Genomic DNA, 25,658 nt, shown 5'->3' on the forward strand with positions numbered 1-25,658 from the left:
AAGGAGTATAAGAACAAGTCTTTGAGCTATCCCGCTCCCCTCAATTTGTGTCCTAAAACATGTACTTAGCTTAATTCCACTAGGTTTCGTCAAGTAAGCCATTCCTATTTTATAGGTGAACGTATTGAGTATATCTCACGCTGTCTACTGATTAGATATGGTTGGTTTCACACTGTTTCTAGCTAGTTTAGTACTTACTGCCTTACATGCAACAAAAAAAAAAAAAAAAAAAAAAGAAAAAGCAATGGTAAAGCAAACAAAAAATTCAAATAAGGTAGGTTAAGTGACTTTGTCCAACCTACAGAAAATGGAATTTTCAAATAAAAGTAACACGTAATTGCAACTAATGAAATTTTTGGTCTCACACCACTATTGAAACTAATATTAGACAAAAAAGTAAAAATTTGAAACAATAAAAAAACAACATAGAAAACTGAACAAAAATGACAGGAAAAACAAAATTTGAGAAATTAAAACAAAAATTATCTGAAAAGTACCTTCAGAGAGAATCTGTACAATGCAGCTCAGAACACAGCTCAGGCGGTTAATCCTCTTCGGTTTAGAGCACACCCAGAGGGCACGAGCACCACTCTATGTATACACTGATCAGGCAAATATTACGCGTAAATTTCGCTCGGGGTTGACATGTATAATTATTACAAGGAAATGTTACACTTTAATAAAATCTGTTTTGAAATTGTTTCTGCGTAATTCCGATTTGTGCATAATTTGACCGGACGACGACAAGAATTGAGCATGGCATGTTGTTGTAATACCTCACTCTTTTCGACTCGAGTTAATTTTTGTTTGTTTATGCATTCTTTCATTAGGATTTTGTATCAATACAACACAAATGACGTTTTTATTTTGCCCTGGGTTGGTAAATGTCAGACTTTTTAAATGTGATCCCATTATGACAAAAACGAACAACAATAGGTTTTGGTTCAACGCTTCCATTTTGGCTAGTGACATGCTTACATAATGGTAATTACACATCAAGGTAGTGGTATAGCTGCCGGACAAATTAGCTCATACCCCAAGCCAATTTCAAGATTTTAACGATTAAGTGGCTTGGGTTCCTATCGGAAAACAAAAGACGTATACTCAATTATAAACAAAGGACACGCCGCAACAACCAGCTTTCCAATATGTGCAATCTCTATACAAAATAATGGTTTTGTTCAGACAAAACATAAAAATGAAAAGAGATCGATGATGAACTTGGTCCATCTAATTAAGAATTTTGGCCTTTATTATCATTTTTATCATCATTTTTTCATAAGCAAGCATGTAACTGTTTGAGTGGGTGTGTATGTGTGTGTTTGCATGTGATTTCGATTTTTAACAGAACTTTAACGATTTTGAGTCATACTGCTACGATGTCTGCCGTAGATATGTAGGTAGCCATCACGTTTCAACCAGTCACATTATCTTGTCACTATGCCGACCAGCCCTAACACTAACCTCTTAATGCTGAGCGCCTAGCGAGGCAGCTGGTGTTAGTACCATTTTTGAATTCTTTACTGCTCCGATGGCTTAGTGGTTAGAGCGTCCGTCTCGGAAGCGGGAGGTTGTGGGTTCGATCCCCGGCTGAGTCTTACCAAAGACTTACAAAAATGGTTCTAACAGCTGCCTCGCTTGGCGCTCAGCATGAATAGGTTAGTGTTAGGACTGGTCTTCCTGGTGTCAGGATAATGTGATTGGGTGGGACATAATGCTACATGATGCCCCACTGCTGGACATCACTATAAACTGCCACACTGCAGACATCGTAGCGATATGACTGAAAAACTATTAAAGCTATGTTAAAAACCCCAATCACACACACACACACACACAAAATTCTTAATGTTTATTATATAAAACAGTTTACATTTTCCATGATTGTGTAAGGCATTATTATCAGTGACAAAATAACAAAATGCAATCACATGATTTTTTTAAATGTCTGCAAAGTCGATAAAGATTTGCTCGCCATAAATTGCAATTGATTTTAATCACTTCTCTAGTTACTTAAGATTAAGTTTAAAAAATGTAACCGATTATCTAGTTATATTATACTGTAAAACTGAACTGCAACACTCTACAGTAGATAAGGTATATTTTCAGATTAAAAACAGTTCAGTGTAAACTTCTTGTACTAATGGTCAGACATGTATTTTATAAGACTCTTATTGGTCTCACATTTGTATCTCCTTCTGCTCATAAAGCAAAGTACCAAAAGCAAAGGTCCTTGATACTGTATTAGTAAATTGCTGTTGGTACAAATTTATGCACACGACGATATAATGGGCTATCAGTATGTAAGAAGTCAATAGATATGGTAAAGTTTCTGCTCTTTTTATTCATTTGTGTCAGTTTGTGAGTCTCCTTGTAAAATGTTTCTCCTCTTTATTTATTTTATCTTATGTCTCCTTTTGTTGCAAAATGTTTCTCCTCTTTATGTATTTTATCTTATGTCTCCTTTTGTTGTAAAATGATTCTCCTCTTTTTATGTATTCATGTCAGTTTGTGTTTCCTTTTGTTGGAAAATGTTTCTGAATCTTCTTATTTTAAATCAAATGAATACCTACAACTATAAGCAATTAGATATATTGTACGGTAAGCCATGTATGCAGATGTTTTACTAATGGATAGCTGATGATAAGATCCAAATTGTAAATTACATGCAACACCAGATCAATTAGAACGATGTCATCATTTATTCTGCAGACATGTGTGTGATTTAGGCTTTTAACAGTTTAAAATTTTTTTTAGTCACATTGCTATGTCTACAGTGTGGCAGTTTATAACAATGTCTAGCACTGAAGCATCATGCCGCAGACATGTAGCATCATGTCCCACCCAGTCACATTATCCTGACATCAGGCCAACCAGTCCTAACACTAACCTCTTAAAGCTGAGCGCCTAGTGAGGCAGCTGTTAGTGCCATTTGTATAAGTCATTGATATGATTCAACCAGGGTTCAAACCTCCAACACCTGAGGAGGATGCTCTAACCACCTAGTCCATTGGAGTGGCCCTGAATGAAGACCACAAATGGAAAAGAAGTCACTTTACTTCACACTGATACAACTTAATTGATTCAAAACTGTCACATTTAAAACTTCAACATTTTAATTTTTTTTATTTTAAAATTTTAAAATCTAAGTTAAAAAAGATATCAGAGTATGCAATTTTGATACTTGTAGGGGTGGGGTGAATTCTCCAGTATGTGACTTCAATAGTGTGCTCAGAATGTGATATTTCAGGGACATGTATCCCCCCACCAATTAAGTACCACTGACAGGACTTTCCACACAGTTATTTTCCCTGTATATTCTTTACATCTGCTTTTCAGTCCTGAACCTTCCACTGTGGCCGATTTCAATACTCACTGTGTACTTTAGGGTAAGCTTCCGATGGAAAATAAAATTTCAGAAACATAAATTCAAATGTCAATTATATTTTTAAAGGCTCTTTTCACCCTTCCTTGATTCTCCCACTCCATATCTCAGCCACTTAAACTGTGCATAAACAAATGGTTTAACCATTTAATAAACTGTGCATAAACAACTGGTTTAACCATTTAATAAACTGTGCATAAACAACTGGTTTAGCCATTTAATAAACTGTGCATAAACAAATGGTTTGACCATTTAATAAACTGCATCTTAATATTTCACAAATTTGTTACAGAACTTTAAAAAAAATTAGAATATACACAAGTGATTCATCTGAGGAAGCTAGAGCATCCTCATTCATAAATTGGTATTTTAGTTATTATATTAAACGCATGAGTGCAATACTAGTAATGTTGTAGGCTTGGGTGATGAAAACAGCATTGGTAGAAAAGTTGCTTTTAATGCCAGATTTTTTCTGCCAATAGCCTTAGAGTCTCCTACTCTACAATATCACTGGTATCAATGAAAGAATACTCATTTATTGTTATTTTTCAAATTTTTAATAATCAACTCTTATTTTTCATTTTAAAATCTAGGTTACAGCTTTCTAATGTCGTATCATCTGTCAATAGGGCCATCATAATGGTTGGGATGCTACCGGCTAGGGCACCAGGCCAGAGGGTTGGGGAATATTTTGAGGAGTTTGCAGTTTTTTTTCAGAGTGGAGGGCAGTGAAGGTGATATATGCCTGTGGATACAGTTTCATACAGAATAAACGTTGCAGCTGCCCTCTCTGTCAATATACATGTCACCCATAATTCTGTACTGCTCCCATGATCCTGCTGTCTTTTTCAAAACCCCAATATTCATCATTTGTCTATGTTCTGCAATGCTCAGGGTGACTGTTATTTTATCTACAGAAGGAAAATTGACTTGAAAGTGCAAAATTTTCCAACCTAAATTTTCCTGAAAATACTGCATGCTTTCTTTTCTAGAACACATATTGTGCTAGAATGAGTTTAGTGGAATTTATATGGTATACCTGCAAAATATTGCAAAAGTATGGATAACAATACTCTGGATTTTGATAGTGGGGCTTTCTTTCTTTCCTCAATTAGGTGTTTTCTTTCACTGTTCATTTACCAGATGGCACAATAAATAGAATAAAGTCTTAATGTCTGTCATTTAATTTTATTCTCTATCAAGTTCAAAAAAGTAATTTGCCATTTAAGTCACTGTCAATGAAAACTAGATTTTCCTCACTCTGAATCAGTTTTCCTAACAGCTTTAATTATTTTTTTTTAACTGTTCCCTTATAAGATGATGTGATAAACATATACAGTAAGTGGCACATCCTATTAATGAAGTATGCCTATAATGCACCTTATAAATATTTTTGTTCATCGAGCTCACCGTACATAACATCTAAAAAACATGTATGTAAATATACTGTTAGGAAGTTGACATAGCCATGAATATTAAAAATTTGACGAATAACTCTATTATGGGTAATACAAATTATACATTTCCTTTGCATGTATAAATTCAATTATCAAAATTCATTCATACCATATCCAGTTCCAAACCCTTGTCTGTGTTTCAATAATAAAATCATATAAAGCACAATGTGCAAAATTTGTCTGCTTCACAATTTAAATAATACAAGCAGAATTGGTGACATGACTCATGCTCTTCCATAAAAAATGTTATATAACTTGTGGGGGGCCCACTAAGGGTGTATTGTCAAACTCATGAGTTTGTTTTAGTATGGGTTCTTAGATCAGTAGTATAAAGGCATGCTAATAAACCCTGTCATCCCTCCAAATTTATAAAAGGCATTTTCTAGACATGGTGTCATACAGTTATAGTTTATGGGGGTTGGGGTAAACTATAAATATGCCAACACTGGGCCATGTACTATAATGTATGAATACCATAAGTCACAATTATTTAATGGATTTACTATAATTCGGGCATATAAAGATCTCAGTTAAATTTATGGATTTAATGTTTAAGTGTTGTTATTAAATATGATGCTTTTATATAATATTTCCTACTTTTTTTTGACTTATTTAATTTTTACTTCAATCCCATTCAACAAAGAGCCACTGTATTTCTTAACTGCCACAGTAATAATACATTCTCATTAAAGCACCTGACATAAGAGGTCACCTCTGAATAACCCACACTTTAGCAGTCCCATTAATCAGAAATTAAAATCATTCACCATGACAAATGCACCACACGCTGATTACTGGCCCAAAAAAACGAGCAAGTTTAGTAAAGTTTATCAGTGCATTTGTTTTGTTCGAACCTCTGCTGAGTCATATCAAAGAGTTTTAAAAATGGTACTAGTAGCTGCCTCACTTGTCACTCAGCATTAAGAGGTTAGTGTTAGGACTGGTCAGCATGATGTCAGGATAATGTGATTGGGCATGATACCTCAGTGCTAGACATTGTTATAAACTGCCACACTGCAGACATGATAAAGTTATGAAAAACAGAATTGTAAAATTGTTAAAGCTATGTTTAATAAAAATCCAAATCACACACAAACCTAATGACTACCATCCATATTACTTGCCAAATAATTCGATTTTGAAAACAGTCTCTCACTCACTGTGATACAGATCTGTTCAACTGGAATTAGCAATGAGTGCCTGATGTCATTAATAAATATTCCAATTGGTAATGCCCATCCATGTTTACTGGTAACCCACAAGCCAAGACATGGATTACCAGAATTTAGTACACAGGAAAGTACTAATGAGAAAGCCACCATCATACAATAAATACAAGTATTTTGGGGATGTTTTTGTTCTTTAAAGTAAACAAGTACTTCCTTGTTGGTCTGTCTAGTTCAGAGTTGTAAAGAATGGTTTATCATAATAACACACACTGTGGATATAGAATGGTAATGGTGTGTCCCCTTCAAAACATCCTCCTCTTTCAGATGCAAGTTGAAAAACTCATTATTTCTAGCATCATAACATGTGATGGAAAACACCAAGGATGTTCCAACTGTATGTTTAGGACAATATTGTACTGTGTTTCCCAATTCTATACAACATGGGCTTTTGTCATAATATGAGAACTGTACCCCAGCACTATTTTTATTGATGATAAAAGTCTCCTTTCCACTTCCCATATGTGCGAAAGGGGGAGGGGGTAAATGCAGAAAGCAAGAGTTTTCAATCAAAATGAATACTCTAAAAAGGAAAACAAAAATAATTTGCTTCCAACAGATTGACCTTACTTTGGTATCCTTCTTAATTTACACAAATTTGTATTGTACTATGCAAATACAAAGGACAATTTACTGGGCAGGCACAAACAGATCTACTAATTTTTATTTTTAATATTACCAGCTAAAATTTGGTTTTACACTTCAAGGAAAACCTCTTTAAATTTTCATAATGTTATTTTGCAGTTTTATTTTGTTTGATTTAAAGTTTTGAAAATCAATGAAATTGTTAAAAGTTTTTAAAATCGCTTAAAAAATAACTGAAGTTTAGATATACATAGTGATTTCCCTGTCTTAATACAAACATTAATTTCTTGTGATTCGGTCACATGATGCATCAAAATGCACGAACCAAAATTAAGTATTCCTTGAGAACGTCTATTTATGCTTCCACATATTTATTTTTTTGCGGTAAAACGACTTTTATTGCAGATGTAGATGGGATGAAATAGTTTTTAATGTACAGTAATATAAGGTGTTCTCCTAGTAGCAGTTTTGATTTTAAGACGATAGATAAAGCAAACAGTTGTGTTGTGTAGTGGTTTAGTGGGGAACTTCTCAATTTACTGTACATCAGTTTGTTTCTTTTCGTAGTTGTCCATGTTAAAAACTCTGGTAACCAATGTTAGGCCATTGGTAATCCAACAACAAAAGACACATCACCCGATATTTTTGTTCGGGGGTGGGGGGTGGGGTGGTGGGTGGTGATGGGTCTTACCGTCTAAATAACGGTGCTTTGTAGCGTGTTTTGATGTTGACTAACAGTGTAACGAAAAGTCAAATTTTCAGGAAAACACAACTGGCAACCAATAACAACACTTTTCTGCAAAGTAAAGTCATAATGTTTTTGCCAGACTTTATTTACCCTGATGTCTCTTCTTTAATAAATTTAAATTCTCACAAAAGAAATGGACATGTTTTCAAGTTTCATTGGCCTTCATTTCATTTGCCTGGAAAGCGATGAAAGCCGATAATGTCTAAATTGGGTTAAGTTGAAATATTATTCTTTAACAAAATGAATACAAATATATTATGCCTATTAGAACTGTAAGCAATTTAATTTTATTCACAATAGCTTCTCGTGGGTCGGTGGTTCTTCCTCCACCATTAATACTGGCCGCCATGCATAGCCTATCGTGTGCTGAAAAATGGCATTAAACCCCACAACAACAACATTTCGTTCAAGAAACATATCCACCACATGAACCTACTTAAACATACTTTGGCATACCTCGACTACTGTTGCATTGCAACAAATTCAAATGAATGTCAATGGCACATGAAAATGCAACCATTTGCTAGTTTTATATTTTTATTCCGCCAGGACAAAGACAGCACAGTAAGTATATTAATTACACATAAACTAGTGGAAAAGTGTTGATATAGGTGGACAAGTGTGTAAGATATTCCTGAAACTCTGACTACTCATTCCGATGTCAAATCGGAACAGGTTACACAATGCTGTTTGGATAGTAAGACATAGCACTAAAATAAAAACATGTGCTATGTCTTACATTGTAGGACTAGGCCATTGGGTACCAGTAATTGTGATTTGATGGCTATAGTCTGACTATACCTCCCTGTTTGTGTATCCCCATACTAATTTCAATAATGGTAATCTTTAATGTGATTAAAAAAGATAGTTCTGGCATGATATCAGATGCTGCCTGCTGTATCCAGTCAAACAGATCTATGTGAGAGAGAGAATTTTAAAATATAATTAGCAAGTAACATGAAGGGTAAGGCCAAAGAATGAAGACCTTGAATTATGGTGAAAAATGAATAAGCATGAGGGGAAAGTCTTGTTAATAGTTATACTGAGAGTAGGTATTCTAAGCACTTTTAGGACGTCAGCAAATACAATTAAAAGCACTAAGCTGTTGTTACCATCCTTAAGACCTTAATATGAAGAAAAAAATGTTGATAAAATCATGTAAAGTAGTCAAATACTTTTCAAGATATGACCTTTCAAAGTTTTTGAGGGACTTAAGAAATTTGCGATCCCCACTGAAAATGCAATTACTATCAACTTGAGATGAATAAAAATAAATAATTTGAAGCTATGCAAAAGTGGCATTTACTGCAAAGATAGACAAGTTCCTTGTTATTCAAGAAATGCAAGCACTACAGTCATATACAAAATATCCTTTTTATTAGGTTCACTCTAAAACAGTAAATCTATAAAGGGTGGTCTTACTGAAAAAAGCCAGAAATTGAGCTTTTCCATGACTTTGCAACCTTGCTATAATAAGACTATGACATTTAAATGCAAATTAAAGTATGTTCCTGGGCCAATGGGTATGAAACTTTTGCTGTACCAGATCATAGAAATCAGGAAAAAAAAAGCAAAAATGTGAATGTCTGAAAAAAATGCGAAAATGACATTTTTTAAAAGGTCACAACTTTTTTTTATATTTATTAACAGATTTTAATAATTCTTGTACCAAAATGCAGGGTATTATAAAAAGAATTCATGGAACATACAAAGGGTGTCAACATCAGTATGAAAGTAGGCTTTAAAGCAGAAGCAATATCTGAAAAGAGGCAAAAATGGCAAAAACAACAATTTTCAAAAGTTTACAACTTCATCAATTAGTAACTGATTTTGATAGTTTTTGCACCAAAATGGAGCATATTACAGCCTTAATGCATACATACCAATAAAGCAAATATAATTATGATAACCAAAGATAGGTTACAAAGAAAGAACCATTGACAAAGTATCAAAATCTTTCACAACGACTAATGTTTTGAAAATAAAATGTACACTTCAAACTGTAGATACAATTATAACTGTCATAAAAGAGTGCTTGGTTTAAAATAATCAGAAAAGTAACATCTTTAACAAAGTCTTAGCTTGAGAATTTTATTCTGCTGTATTTTGCTGGTCAACGTGTCCAACATTTTTAACTTTCCAAGTTCGACCATTGATTGAAACTGGTTGTACATTAACGGTGCATAGAAACACTGGAACGTACCGAAATGCAGTAGAGTAGAAACACTGGAACGCAATATCATATATACCATAGCTGAAAATTGTGAAATTTTTATTATTAAGAGCTGAAGCATTAACCTCATGTATAAATTGCATTACACGCTGTTAATATTAAATTTTGTTACTATAAGAACTGTCGCCAAAATGCACAGTTTCCAGCTTCTTTTTAGTTTAATGTTGCATCACTTGCAGAAAAGAAATTACATATTAATTTATTATATAACTACTTTTAAATGTCACAAATATGAATTATACATACACCACCAATATATGATATGGTATATATGATATAACTGATGTGCACTCCGGTGTTTCTACTCTACTGTGTTCTGGCGTTTCGGTGCATTCTGGTGTTTCTATGCACCCATACATTAAAGTTCCAATCAAACACAAAACAAGACTTAACCTTGGCAATGTCCTCACTAGCTGGCCATTTAAAATGTTTGGTTTTGGTTTTCATCTGACAAAAACTGTACGAGTTGTCAGATCAGGTTGGTGTACTTCCAGCACTTGTCCAGTGTAATATTGGTCATCGTAATACACAGCTACCCATGTGAAGCAGTATGAGGGTAGGATATCTCAGGACAGAGTTTCTTAATCCACTCATAAACCTGAAATGTATAAGGGTAGAAAGAGTTAAATCAGGTGCACTTGAACTGATGAATGAAACAAAGCAAAAGAAAAATATTAAGCAGTAAAAGAATTTAAATATATTCGTGTAGATTATTTGTTCAGCCCAAAATAGTTCTTGTTTTTAAAAATGGTCCTGTTTTGTTCTTTGATTTCCTAAATGAGGCCAAAATCATTTCACACGAAGTATTTAAAATGAATTCGGTGCTTTTAGCAACAATTTATGATGCTAACAATTTACCGTTGTTACGGACTGAAAAAATTAGAAATGCCATGTAGATATATAAAAATTGGAAATTGGGGATAGGTCACGTAGTTTTAACGTACTAAAATTCCCGTCTGTAGCTAGCTAGAGGAGATGGGAAATACGTGAATCAAAATAATGTCACCTAGGTGGGAATAAAAGATCCAATTTGGCTCCAATTATAAGAGTGAAACAGGATACATTTTTATTTGGATTGACTTGATAAATTGCAGTATAAAAAATAATATTGTTTCATAAAATATTTTACTCACGCTCTCTTTTAGTCTTTCGTCGTGTAGGTTTTATACACACCATGTATTTTGTGGATGTCGGAATTACCCACTTTTATGGAGGTTTACCGACTCTGTGGCCAAAATTAACAAATTTAGTTTCATTTTATAAAAATAACCGTTTCATGTATTTATAGTTCCGCGTCATAGTGAACTTTCATGCCACTTTCGATAACATTTGACCCGCTGCAATTAAAAATAAAATGCACGTGAATGTAATGTGGGGTAAAGAATGCCAGACATGTTGGTATATAACGATTTACCTTATAATAACGAATTTCCTTTAACTCCGTTTTAATAATGCCTTAATCTATGCCAGGAAGCACCACTAATATAACTGAAAAAAAAAAACTAAACCGACTTAGTTTGCACTAGTTATAATTGATATCCGTGTCCCAGTGAAAATGAGTAAAACGTCACCAATTAAGTTGCGATGTCACATCCGCTTCACCGTATTCTCAATACTAAATAGTAAATCCCTCATTTTGCGATCAAAAATGGGGGACGGGTATCGTTACAGTTTTAGTATACAAAAAATGGCACGCCTACAATTTATAATTTAGAAGTTTTCATTTGTCACATAAGTGGTGGAATGATTTGACGTATATCCTAAAATTAGACTGGTTTGGGTGTTCCTAAACAAAGGTGATTTTGTGATTGGCCCTTATGTGTCACATGACAAAGCCAGCTTATGATTGGGTAGTTCTATTATAATCCGTATGTAATGTAGAGGGAAAGGAGGAAAAGAGACGCAGTGTTTTTCGTACATTTCGAAGTGGAAGGTCGAATTTGGTGAAAGATTGAACAGTGTTGTTATTGAAATATTACTGTTAGAAACATTTGTATTCGAAATTTTTTACATTTTCATGGTAGAAAATCTACAGACTATCAACAAATCAGATTCCCTACGTGAATTTTGACAAAACAACTGGGAAGCCATCTTTGTTTTGAATTAGACAAGCGTCTAAAAAGATTGAAGCAGTTCGTTTTGGCGCAAGAAACTTTATAAAAGAAAACAGGCAGCAAATTCCTACTTTAAAATAACGGACAGGAGAGGTGGGCAAGATAGAGGTGTTAATTTGTGTTTCAAACGGCAGAAGATTCGGTTTTCTATTCTGGTGTTGACCTTTGTTTTGCGATGACTTGGACGGAAGCCATGAACATTTCAACAAAGGAAAATCGGCGTAGCGGTAGAACCCATAGACATGGGTTCCAGAGAGACCGAGGAACTCCATCACCAAAGCAATCGGACTATTTTAACGGCACCTTTGGAGAAAAATGTAAACGACCTCGTTCTGCAAATAGACGAAGCCCGTCAGCGGTTATGAAATCGGTTGACCTTAACCAGGAAATCGTCGATTCACGATCAAATTCACCTCAGGGGACTGCATATGCTGGTGCAAAATTCAGCGAACCACCATCGCCAACGGTGTTGCCAAAGCCCCCAAGCCATTGGGTTGTTTCAGAAAATGTGGTATCCAACAGTTGTGACAATTTGTCATCTCATTTAAAGATGTTACTTAATGTTCATGTTCAGGCATAGCCTGTGTGTTTGTTGTTCATTTATCATTCCAATGCATTCGATATTTTTGTAAAACAATTCTCATGAATCAGTAATAATTCATATTTCATTGGACTATTCATGAGTTTTGTTGAATTTGAGTTGTGTTAGGATTGTGTCAAGCCACAGGCTCTTGAAATTCTCTCACTGTGATAAGAATATAGCAGAAAATCAGACGGGCAGAAAATATTTATGTAGCAAGGTTGGCAACATAGTCTTAGGTTGTTACGGTGCAATATAAATTTCATCCATTCTTCCTGATGATGTTCAAAGTAATGTTACAAATTTTTCCTTGCCTTAAAAGAATGCTATTGTCCAACCATCATGTAATCCAGAAAGAAAAAATCTGTGTGAATCAAACTGAAACGGGACAAACTGTAAGTGCAACTTTTTCCCATAGTCTGGGTCACATTTCATTCTTCTGTGATATGAAAATGATAGTATGAACCTAAATTATCACTGTGCTGTTTACGTGACTTAGTTTACAATAATACAGCAGTTCTTTTTTTTAAAAATTGTTCCATTACAGCAACAAATTTCTCGATTAGTAAAATACATAAATACTATTGTGCTTATAATTTAAAAAAAAGACTTAGAATTTATCTTTTAAGTGACTATTTTGTGACCTTGAATTTTGACATAGTCACCATCCATTTATGTTGTGATGACTTTATTTTCCTTGATTGCTGTGCATCTACCATCATTAGTAATTAATGACAAATATTCTTTTAGGCAAAGTGTGGTTTATACAAGTATTTTGAATGGAATAATTTTCGAATTTTTGTATTGCATTTCTGGTATTAGAGATTATGGTGCAAACTTCTATGTATATCTGATTCTGCCATTCTCTGACTATTGATGGAACTTCAAAGGCCTGTGGTCGAGTATGTCTTTATGTTTAACTATTTATCTGACTTCTGTCTTTCCATGTGACATCATGTCTTCATACACTTGCATGACATTGATTTTTAGCTTGTTCCTTGAGTAAAACCCCCAAAAATGGATAGGTGGGTTTTGATTGGGAGGATTGGTTTGATGTGTAAAATAACTTTGTAGATTTGGAAATCAACATTAAAACATTGAACTTTATTTGAAAACAAGACATGTAGAAGTCTTCACACTTGCCAATTAAAGGCTGCAAATTTGGTCTACTTAATTTGATAATGATTATTTCTTCAGGTTTCTGGATGTGATTGGTTTCAAGATGCAAACCGTTTTTTAATGACCCTTGACATTAAGTTAACTATTGACAGATAATTTATTTTATATGATCGTTTTCACAACAGCTATTAGTCACAGGTCTGTGCAAGTGAAGACATGATTGTCTTTACAATGTTACCTAAAACTCATTTACTGGTATCTTGTGATGTTTTTTCCATTTGTAGCCAAAATTAATTTGAGGGAACATTCAATTTAAATATGTATGGCAAATACTTGCAGTTCATAATTGTGTGCAATATGCCAAGTCTGTACAAAAATGGCTAATTATTTGTAAATAGAGATATTTTTACTCTTATTTTTTATATTTTAGAAAGAAACTCTGTTTTTAATGATGCATTTGTATACAGGTTGCTAATGATTTTACATATGTACTTTAAAATCAGTTGATAATTTCATGAATGTGATTCTCAGTTTCTTCGAGAATACTGATTTCAAGAAAATGTCAGTTGATATATGTAATGTATTATGACTTCATTTAGAAGAGATTGTATATAAATGATTGTATTTAGTCTGGGATATTTGAGGGAATCTAAAGATGAATGCCCTTGGTTTTGACTGCATATGCAAAAAATGGATGGCTTCTAAAGGTTAATTTTGAATTTTATTTCTTCGTGTTTTTTTTTATAAAACAACTCTTTTCAGCTGCCTGGATAAGGACAATGCTTTTGTTTTTATCATTATGTAGGACAGGCCTGTATTTTAAAATCTTGTAGCCGTAATCAGAATTCAGATGTAAAATGGGGTTTATACAGTTTGGAAAATACTTTCTTGGAAAATGCAAAAATGCATTTTAACTGTTGTTGCACTATTGATTTTACCATTACAAAATCTAGAATTATAAATTTGATTCAAGTGGCGTCTTCTTTGATTCCCATTCCTTGCCTGTGAAGATGTTATTTCAGGGACAAAAATGTTTGGTGACATTTTTTTTGTGAACTGAAGTGCATGCTCATTTGGTGCACCACATGGAAGTTTGTAGTATGTACAAACCATTTTTGTTATTTATGTTGATATTGTGTATGGAGTACTGAAAAAGTCCACATATGTATATAGAGTCCATGCTGGATTAATAGTTTTGGTTGAAGTGACTGATCTTCTGGTCGAAAAGTTGGATTTGATGGGAGAATATGTAAAATTGAGTAAAGATCAGTGATAAATAATATTCACAATGGTCACTTAGAAGGAACGGTTGTATTAACCATTTGAGTCCAGTATAAAAGAATTACTCCCTGAATGCTAATAATTGTTGTATGACTTTATTTTTGTGTGCTAAGTTTTATATAACTTTAGAAATTGGTTGACAGCTAAAAGCAGTTACTAGTTCATTCTTTCTACTTTTACGTGATACAATCTAAAGTAAAATCATTATCCTTATCTTTAAATGTCTATCAGAAATGGTTTACTTTTGATTGGTTTCAGATGCATGGGATTTCATTGGTTGCTTAAAGCTGTGTTAATTTTTTTGTAGAAATCTCATGGCATGCAATATAATTCCGATGTGAAAATCTGTTTATCACCTATGAAATTGCTGGAAAATATGAAACTACATAGTATGAACTGAATTGGAGATTTGTTTTAACAGGATAGTCAGATTGAAACTTACAACATGTGCCATTAAAAATTTGAAGAAAAACGCAATTAGGTCCAAGCCAGTGGCAATTTATTAAATTTATGTCTAGAGCTGTGTGGAAGTGCATTATTCTTGGAATTGTGAAATAGATTTAATGTGGACTGTGTTAATTCATTTGATTTGATTTTTATTTTACATTTAAATTCTGCAGGAATCATTCTACCTTAATGGAGATGTATTTGTTTTGTTATATAGTGTATTTGGTCTATGATGTTTATATAGTGTATTTGGTCTATGACGTGGGAATGATATTGGTATGAATGAGTAATGATCCCAATGAAATTGTGCATAATATTTCCAAGCATGGTACATTTTTGTATCATTAATGTATCATTAATGTATCAACCTTGTCGATTTGCTTGTAATATTGGTAGTATTTTCACATTAAAGATTTCTTAATTAATTTTTTTAACATTTATTTTGAAATTTGTTCAGGGACAAAAATGCAAATGTTGATAGTCAGAAACCATTGTTGTCTGCAAGAACAACATTTGCAGTTTTCAAAAATGTAATTTTTCAGATAAACAGTACAAAGTACAGTAGATACGTAAAATTTAAACTTTAAAAACAATTCCTAGATTGAACATGTCACAAGTGAATGGGAAATTGGCTTTTCTTATCAGTATTAGTTCTAATGTGCTTAAATTGATAAAGCAATGATTACTATATTTTTAACAGATATGTATAATTCATGATGTTGAATCTTTACTATTGTGGTATATGTATAATTCATGATGTTGAATCTTTACTAATGTGGTATGTAGCTCATTTAGAGAGAAAATGGTTATGTGTATTATATGTGTAGCATGAAACTCTACATCCATGAAAGCTTAGAATCACTTGCCATTCAGGAAGGAAAATGGGACATACCAAGCCATATATGACTGGTGAAGGAAAGATGGATGATCATGTTGACTGCGATGTGTGATGCTTTGTGAAAGTTATGTGATAAAACAGAGTTTCTAATTTACAAACTTTGTACAGACATTTTGAACACATGAAGTATTGAAATTCACCATTGGATTGTGTACCTCAAAGGAATCTTCGCAATGTGCCAGTTAATCTATCTACTCTTGTTTTGATGCAGTTTTCTTCCTTTCCTATCTGGGTCCTCTTCAGGACCCCCAAATATCTAGAAAAGATGCTACTTCAAATTGCCAAACAAAACAATTGCATGCTTCTTTGTCCATTTGTATGTGTGTGCCTGAATGTGTATGGGTGCTTGCTTGTTTGCGTTTGAATGATTTGCCTTGCACACGTCCTTGTTAATATAGGTAAGTTTTGATGTTGCACACTTTAGTTATCCACTATCTACATTTGCCAAACTTTGGATGGCTTGCACTTGAGGTAAAGCAGAACCATATAGATTTCAGGCTAAAATGAGGTGAAGGTTAACATGGCTGAAAGAAGGTAAAGACTGTTCAGTAACATGCATTCTCTACTATTAACAGTTACGAGACCTTGTATGTTAAGCTTGTAAGCAGCTGTGTTTGTTAGTGAGGCATGAAAAGGTATGGTTTGCAACCGAAACTAAGTGTAAATTGTCAGAAAAGGGGGCCTAGTGGGTTGTAAGAGTATAGATTGGCATGGTAAACAAACTTACCGACATGGGAAGAAACAATTTGGTTGGTTGCATGTGGGAAATGTGAGTTGGAGTTGTATGTTGCGGTTGTCGGCTCAGAAGGTTGCACTTGTTATTTTTTAAGCCAATTCTTTATGCTCATTCAGATAAAGAGACGTCACCTTGGACAAAGCCTTAAATTACCAAGCATCTGGCAGTCCCCAGGTTGGCCTGAGTATGACGGAAAGAGATAAGTGTCATAAATGGTGATTCCAATTCTTCATATCCCTGACTGGAAATTGCTGGTCAGGATGGTAATGTATAACATTTTGCCAAATTTTGTTTCAGATCTACTTGGTTGCTATTGTACTGGCAGCATTGGAAGTTGTGATAGTTGTTTTTCAGTGCTGATTACAATTCTTCGAATCCCTGGCTGGAAAATGATGGTCAGGATGGTAATGTATAACATTTTGTCAAATTTTATTTCAGATCTACTTGGTTGCCATAGTAGTGGCAGCATTGGAAGTTGTGATAGTTGTTTTTCATTTTATCGTCTTGAACATGCAATGAAAATTTTGTGAATGGAATTAGTATCTTGCCTACAAGTTGTTATATTTACATAATTGATCCTTGACAAGAGAAGATTTGTTTCATAATTAAACCCAGGTAATGGTGCAATTTATTTATCTTGCAGAAGCAAATTTTGACATAAACATTTTGTTATAACTATGAAAAATACTATGTAAATATATTTCATCGATATACATGTCTAATATTTCATGATGAATGGAAGTTTAGAAAGACATTTTATGATGTAATCACATGGGTCCCTGATGCTATAAAAATATCTTGGGTGGTAACTGAAAATGGTATCAATGTGACATCAAATACGGCTGCCACAGTTGCCATCAAGAAAACATTTCAGCTCTTAAATTGAAAGACTTTTTGTGACATCAAGTTGGTGTTACATGAAGTGGTGCTCATCTTTGAATGTGTCTGTTTAGAAAATCATATCACTACTTCTAAACTGATGTCATATTACCATGGAGTTTTCATTGAAACCTTCTTGTAATTTTTGCTTGGTCCTGAATAATGTGGCACTGTTCCGATGTACAGTATGGCAAACACATCAGCCATCTCAACAATCTAGTTGTTACTATCGCATGAATGTATCATTTTGACGTAGGGTTTTCACTAAAAGACTTGTTATGATGGCCCTCTTAAACAAAGTGTTCTTGCTATTCCTGATTGGATGGGATATCAACTTTTCACTTGAATACTTTTATATCCGGTTGGTTGTAGTTGAAAATAGTACTGATCTGTAATTCAGCGTGGCATCCGCCATTGGCCATCTTGGAATTGTGCTTCTTCAGATTGGATGTCACAAGAAGGGATTTTACTAAAGCTATTGTTTGAGCTATCATTTGTCCTAAATAAAAATGGTGCCATGGAATCCATCTTAAAAATCATGTTATCTCACCTTTTATACCAATTGTTTTGACATGGGTGTTTTCACTGAAAGTCTTGTGTAGTTGATCCCTGATAAAAATGGTGCCTGTTGGACATGTTATTACTGCTCTGAACAGATGCTCATATCAAACATGGGGCTTTCGCTAAAGACTTCATATTGTGTCTAGTTGAAACTGATACCTATCTGACAACCAATATGGCCACAGTTAAAATAAAACAAATGTTATTGCTACTGTTTGTCTATGGATACTCGTGTGGGGTTTTCACTAGAGGACTTGAGATGTCTACTTGGTCTTAAATAAATGTCCTGTAACTAATTTTAAAAAAAATACATGGGGCTTTCACCAAAAGACTTCTTATCAAGTCTGGTTGGTAGTTAATGATGTGGATGTCGTATTCTCTATGGCTTGTGTGGTGGTCATTGTTTTTTCTTGTGTTTCTTGCACACTAAGCGCATTTTTTGGATGTGATCACATTTGAAAACTTTTTGTTTTCACTGAAAGTGTTTATATCTGCCAGATGCTTTCCTGTCAGCACTTCTATTTTCATTTTATATTACAAGAAAATGATTGTAAATGCAAATACTGGAATCTATACAAAATGATGCCAATTACAGATGCTGCACAAATCATTTTTTATTTTTTCTTGCACTGGACAAGTCATACATGGCAGCCAGTACAATTGGTGGTGGAAGATACCAGAAACAACCACTGACCCATGGGAAGCTATTGGTCATGCATAGATTTGACCCTACTCAGACAGGTGAGATGCAAGTGATTAGATCTGTCCCCTGCACACACATCTCCCATTATTGTACTTGCAAAATATGAAATGTTCAAAGAACTTTGTAGTATATTACTTGAATTCTGTGACAAGGGAGCTGTGGTACTATCAGAAACTAATTGATAGATGTACACAGACACAGCCTTGAATAGTATAAAAACATGTCTGAAATAGTAATTCATGCCAGAAAATAGAAAAATGTATAAATGAATAAAGATGATTTCTTGTTTTAAGAAATTTAAGAATAGTCTAGGTTTTATGAAAATTGCATGGAATCAGAAAGACTAACGGATGAAAATGTTAATATGTTGAATTTGATATAAATATATATTTTAAGTACTCAATATTTTTGTTACCTCGTTTATATCTAAATAAGATAACTTCAGTTATAATTTGTAGATGAGGAATATTTGAAAATACAGCATGCATTTAATTCTTTTTCACAGGCATTTTCCCACGGTTATCTTGGCACATGTGATGAAAATACAACGGTCCAGAAGCAGATAAATTGGATATACCTGGATCTGAATCTGAACACATTAAAATCGGGCTAACGAATCCAAAGGCTAGATTTTATGCATGGCAACGACCATTGGATCCCAAGGGAGGTGGGTGGGGTGGAAACCTTCAGTTCTTTGTAAACAAAAAGTATTGCTTCATTTGCACTATAATATAAATTGTTATATAATATTTTAATTCTTGGCAAGGTTCCTGCAGTCATTGAAATTCTGCGCAAGTTTGTAAATTGCAGAAAGAAATTTTAAGGGCCATGAAAAGTTTTCAAATTTTAGTAAGTCAATCAAAGTGGATCCGGTGGCTTAGTGGTTAGAGGGTCCACCATGGATGCAGGAGGTGGTGGGTTGGAACCCCAGCCAAGTCATACCAAAGACTTCTAAAAATGGTACTAACAGCTGCCTCGCTAGGCACTCAGCATTAAGAGGTTAGTGTTAGGACTGGTCGGCTTGGTGTCAGGATAATGTGACTGGGTGGGACATGATGCTACATCAACATGTCTGCGGCATTATGCCCCAGTGCTGGACATATTTTGAACTGCCACACTGCAGACATCATAGTGATATGACCAGAAAATTGTTAAAGCTACATTAAAAAATCTACATCTCACACAAGTTATGGAAAAGTCATGAAATTTTAGTTATTTCCCATTGATTGCAGTTTTGTTTGCAGACAAAAGGTTGTACCAACCTAACTTTGGAAATGGATCTTAGAGTAGGTTCCTCAGGAACTTCATTTGGGGATCTTGCCATCTGAATTCATTGTACTCGAGTCACTCAGAAGATCTAAATTTTATTGCTTTTGTGCAGAAGTTAATATATTTTGTGATAGGATGACACATGGCCAAAACTAGCCATAAAATCTTTTTTTTTTTTTTGGTGTTCATTATGTGTGTTACACAAACATTTGAGGTCTCATATTTACATATTGGGTACTCTGAAATTTGGTGGAATTGCATTGCTTAAAGAATGCAGGAACCCTGTCTTAGTCTTTTGTGGAGGGAGGGAAGCCATCAAATGTGTATAAAAAATGTTTTGAATTAAATATGGAAAAATATAATTGCTTCATCCCACCCGTAATGACACATGCCCAAAAAGCTGGAACCAAATATTGTCACATTTCCACTAATCACAGTTTGTAACAGGCTTCTTGATTTTGTTCCACCCTTGTTAAGTGTAATAACGTTGATCATGCATATACCACTTAATGTAGACAAATCAAATTGGGTATTCTTTTGTATGAATAATTATAATGCTTAATAGACATTTCTGGAATGTTTAACAATTTTTGCATTTTAAAATAATTTTTCAAAACCTTGTTAAACTTTTTTGTTCCATAAAATATTACATGCATATGCTAGGACCGCTTGCCTTAACAAAATGAGTTGGATTGCATCTATATGTGCTGATCAGAATATTTTTAAAAAATTTTTTTGATGTTTGAATTATATGTCAGCTTTATCAGGTTTTGGAACTTGAGATTTTTTTGGTCTGCATTTGCATATGTGTTACACAAAGAAATCTAATATTTTGGTAGAGCACTATTATAGTGAAAGTGGTTTATCATTATGGACAACATCTATGAGGTCCTTCTGAATTTTGTTCTTTCACATTAAACCTCTTTAAATCTGACTTTTGTCCACAAAAATAGTTAGATGACTGGAATGACTCTTATTTATAGCTACAGTCTTGTTCATGATGGACACTGATCACAAGAGAGGTAACTCTTACATAAGATGATGCAGTGGGTCTGTTGCCAGGGATTGTTACTTTACCTACTGTCTTGAAAGTCACCTTGTAACCCCACCTGAATGGATAGTCATTTGAATGTCAGGGGTTTTCACTAAATTAAATCTTGTCTACTTGGTCTTAAATTAATCCTTCTTATTGCTAATCCTCCTAAATAGGTCATCAGTATGGGAATTTCACTCAAGGACTTTTATGGTGACTAGTTGATCTGGCATAAAAAATTGCCAATCAGGTATGCATTATGGTCTTACTGGAATTTTTGTCTTGGATGGAAAGGTTTTCAATATATGGTTTTCACCAGAAGCTTTTTCTAATCTAAATGAAAAGTTATATTTGGAGTTTTCACATGAAGATTAATTATGATATCTAGTTGGTCTTGAATTAAAATGGTTCAGATATGGCTGCCATGTTGGCCATTTTGAAATCTTGTATCTACTCCTCAAGTGGAAAGTCATGTTGACGTGGATTTTACCAGAAGATTTCTTGGGGTGTCTAGTTGGTCCAGAATGAAAATAATGCAGAGCTTATATCCAGTATGACCACCATGTTGTCATCTTGAAGATCTTGTTATTGATACTCCTCCAGAACAGATGGTTAGGTGGACAAGGGATTTTTACCAAAGGACTTTTATAATATCCAGTTCTAAATGAAAATGATGACACGCCTACTTCCAATATGGCTGCCACAAAAAAGAAGACACTGTCACTAATTATTTTGAAGGGATGGTCATAGTGGTATGGGGTTTCAACAGAAGTTTTGCAGTGATGTCTAGTTTGTACTAAATGAATATGCTGATCTTATATTATGGCTGCCAAAGGGTCTACTTTGATAACTGTATTGCTCAGGTCTTAAATTCATCGATGCCAATCATATGGGTATTCTTGTTTCATAATATATTGTGCATAATGTACTGTAAGCATACATCTATAGTGATTAAATTTTTACTACTTACTGATACTTATATATTTATTCCAAAGGAGATTTTTGCATTAAAGATATATTTTACTGATACATGTATTTATTATATATTTATTCCAAGGAAGAGTTTTTGCATGAAAGATGTATTTAAATTTCTTTACTTTATGTTAATAATTACTTTGTACAACAGCTGGTCAAAGAGTATGGTACAATACACACCCTGAGACCACATAAAATATATTGCAAGTTAAAAAAAAGCTACATGACATTATATAGTTCCCTTGTCAAATCAAAGGCAGTTGCTTATTCCTTCTTGTGTTTAGCTAGGTAAGCATTTTTCCATTTGCAGTATTTTATTTCAAAATGCCTTCCTTATACTATATTAGTTTATACCTTTTCCTTGCATGAATAAAATCCTGTTTTCTTGTATTAAATGCAATTGATTTTTAGCACTACTTGTTGTAGACCTGGAGAGCATATGGGATGCTTTGTCATCTATTGTCTATTCATTCATTAGCAAAGGTTTGTTTTTTGCTACTTGGAGGATTGCTATAAAACTTTACACACACATTTACCAGGTGATCCTAAATTATAATAAATAGAACCACTTTGAGAGCCAGAATTGTTATCACAGGGGCTGTTGTGGAATTCTTATTGGCCATAAGTGAAAATGTTGCTAATATGTTGTCCAACATTGTTATTGCTATTCCTAATAAATGGCTAGTCATAAAGTGACACTTAAGTTATTAAATATAATAAAAATAAATGGAACAGTATAAAAACAATTCATCAAAACTGGTAAAGAACTTTGCAGGAGCCAGTTTTTATGTACAAATTTAATGCTGCAATCAGTGGCCTAGTATAAAAAATCATTACAAAAAACAAATCCACAAGTGAGGTCAAAAAGGTCAGTGTTTTTGGATACCTATATTAAAACAAAGCATAACAATATTATTCACTTGATCAAAGAAGTCAAGGGCAGTTCATAGTTCATGCACCCCAACCCCAAATTTCTACCTGGAATTTTCATGTCTGAAGGTAATTTTGTGATGCTCACAGTGCAAACTCGAGCCTTTTTCCTCTATGACAGTTCTGCAAAACAGTGTCTACTAAACAGGCTGATGCAATTGAAAACGGTTATCATCCAAGCTGCTTTTGAGATTTTACTTGCCCCCAAACCCATGTTAACTGCTATGGGAGGCTATCTCTTCTTCCTAGCCGACTATTGGTATTTCACTATCAACATGCTGCAGAGTAACTATGGAAGGTGTACATGCCTGACATCAATTTCAAGAACAACACATGCCCGAAACACCTAGTTAACAAATATATCCATATCTTTAAATAATAAACAATAATAGCTGAAAAAGTCACACCATAGCCTTAAGAAATTTGTCAGAGGCCAATTTAGGACACAGAACCCTGCCACCCAAAGTTGACTAGTCAAGTCTACATTTTTGGAGAGATAACTTTGGTAAATCACAGGTGATTAATTTTTATAGAATAGCTGCAAGATTCTAATGTTAAACATTATCTCATAATAAAAATGAACAGTTCATTTATGCGTAAAGAAGTTGACAATAGTCTACACGTTCTGATAAATTTTTGATAAATTTAGAAGTAAATGATTTCAATGAAATTTACATTTCTCTTCCATTCATGTGTTGCTGGAAAAATTTAAGATGTCATGCAAACAAGAAATGTATTGAAATTGTAGATTTTTTTATTCATTTTTCCAGAATCCAGAGAATTTTTTTATTTATTGTAAAAACTAATTGTAACCTTCCATTTCTTTTAGTAACATAAATACCATTTATTCCTTCTCATTTACATGTGCATTTATGAGAAGATGGATATTAGTTTTCAGTGCATTTCATTGAATAATTAAAGTTTTGGTGCATTTCATTGAATAATGTAATAAGCAGGATCTAAGTGCTTGTAAAGTAAAATTATCTTCAATTAGTATCCATTGTCTGATGCATCAAATATTGGACAAAAATAATTATTTTATGATGAACAATCCCCCCAGACATGACATAAAAATACTTAGGCACTGAAGTTATGCTACCAATTTTGATTTGATATCGATAAGATTATCATTTGCACTCGCAGTGAATGTATTTTAAAATAATGATTTTTATTTGCTAGGTACCACTGAATAGTTAACCTATATACAATAGTCTGGTAATTTTGCACCTTATAGTGCATCGTGTGTGAAAGGCTGGTGCCTTCAAGCAATCGGGTGATATTCCCATCTCATTTGTGATTTTGTTATCTGACATAAGCAATACACGTTACAGTAAAGATACATACGCCAGCCGGCATCTGCTGAATATACAGAGTGCGTGGTCATTTTTTTTCTTTAATAAATTTTGCACGATGAAAAAAGAGAGAATAAATGATAACAATGCAAGTTACAAACTTATTTCCTTTCTTATTTGTATGGAATAATGGATATGATAATATGATTGACGATATTGACTAGTAATGACAAGATTCAGTTTATGCACGCACACACTAGGTCATCAACTTGAAAAATAAAAGCAAACAAAATTAACTGGTCAGAGCTTCATATTGCAGCAACTAAACACTGACAAAATGCTCAGCCTTATTTTCTCTCTCTCTCTCTAAGTGCAATCTAGTGTGTTTTATATGCAGCAGTGTTACAACCTGAACCCTAAAATTAAATATATTTGTTATGTACGCTTCTCATGTATACATATTCTGTAGAATATTGCCTGTTAAGTATTATTGTTTAATGAATCGATATTGATAATTTGACCAGAAGACTTAAATTAAGTATGCCGATATGCAGATGCATATATTTTTTGGCAAAAAAATAAATGTATATAAATATTTTTTAATTAGATTAAGCAAGATATGTGTTTTCTCATATACATTATGAAGTATGATTATCAAGATAGTTTTGTTTAAATTTTCAATTTTTTCCTTAAACCTATTCTATTTTACAACCTTACAAAATTGTCAAAAACATTTTGTCCTATATATATATATATATATATATATATATATATATATATATATATATATATATTACATAGTATCCAATTGTTGTTTGAAGAAAAAGAACTTGTTCAGACTATTGTTAATTTGGGCCGAAGTGTCTTAATTTTGGACCACTTTGGGCCAGGTTGTCTTGAGCCGAAAATTGTCTTTGGGCCAAATTGGCTATAGATCTTTTTCAGCAAGTTGAATTTGGGTTTTTCCACTCCAATATTTAACGCATGCGCAATCAACATGGGGCAACTTTTAAGCGATTGTCATTAACATAGTGTATGTTCGTGAAGAAAGTTTCAAACAAATTTGTAAAGGTTTGACATCTCTACACCCATCACAGAAATAGTGTTTAAAAATCATGAGTGAATAGTTAAGTAATCTGCCTAAAAGAGAAAAGTAGATATGACCACAAAAGCATCCCCCCTAGAAGACCCCAAATGAATCACAAAT

General features: G+C 33.6%; 2 long non-coding RNA genes across 2 annotated transcripts; one reads left to right on the forward strand and one right to left on the reverse strand.

The window, feature by feature from the left end:
• Nucleotides 1-9,010: 9,010 nt before the first annotated feature.
• On the reverse strand, nucleotides 9,011-11,357 carry LOC149795363 (uncharacterized). The gene is made up of 2 exons (XR_016422315.1): nucleotides 11,049-11,357; nucleotides 9,011-10,232 (listed from the first exon to the last, which is right to left on the reverse strand). It is a non-coding gene; the product is annotated as an uncharacterized LOC149795363 (long non-coding RNA).
• A 968-nt stretch (nucleotides 11,358-12,325) lies between these two features.
• LOC149795364 (uncharacterized) lies at nucleotides 12,326-22,281 on the forward strand. Its single transcript, XR_016422316.1, has 3 exons — nucleotides 12,326-17,072; nucleotides 18,888-18,990; nucleotides 19,458-22,281. It is a non-coding gene; the product is annotated as an uncharacterized LOC149795364 (long non-coding RNA).
• The last annotated feature ends 3,377 nt before the right edge of the window (nucleotides 22,282-25,658 follow it).

This window comes from Sinohyriopsis cumingii, chromosome 7, assembly GCF_028554795.1.
Source record: "Sinohyriopsis cumingii isolate HCF-2022 chromosome 7, ASM2855479v2, whole genome shotgun sequence".
Taxonomy (NCBI): Eukaryota; Metazoa; Mollusca; class Bivalvia; order Unionida; family Unionidae; genus Sinohyriopsis; species Sinohyriopsis cumingii.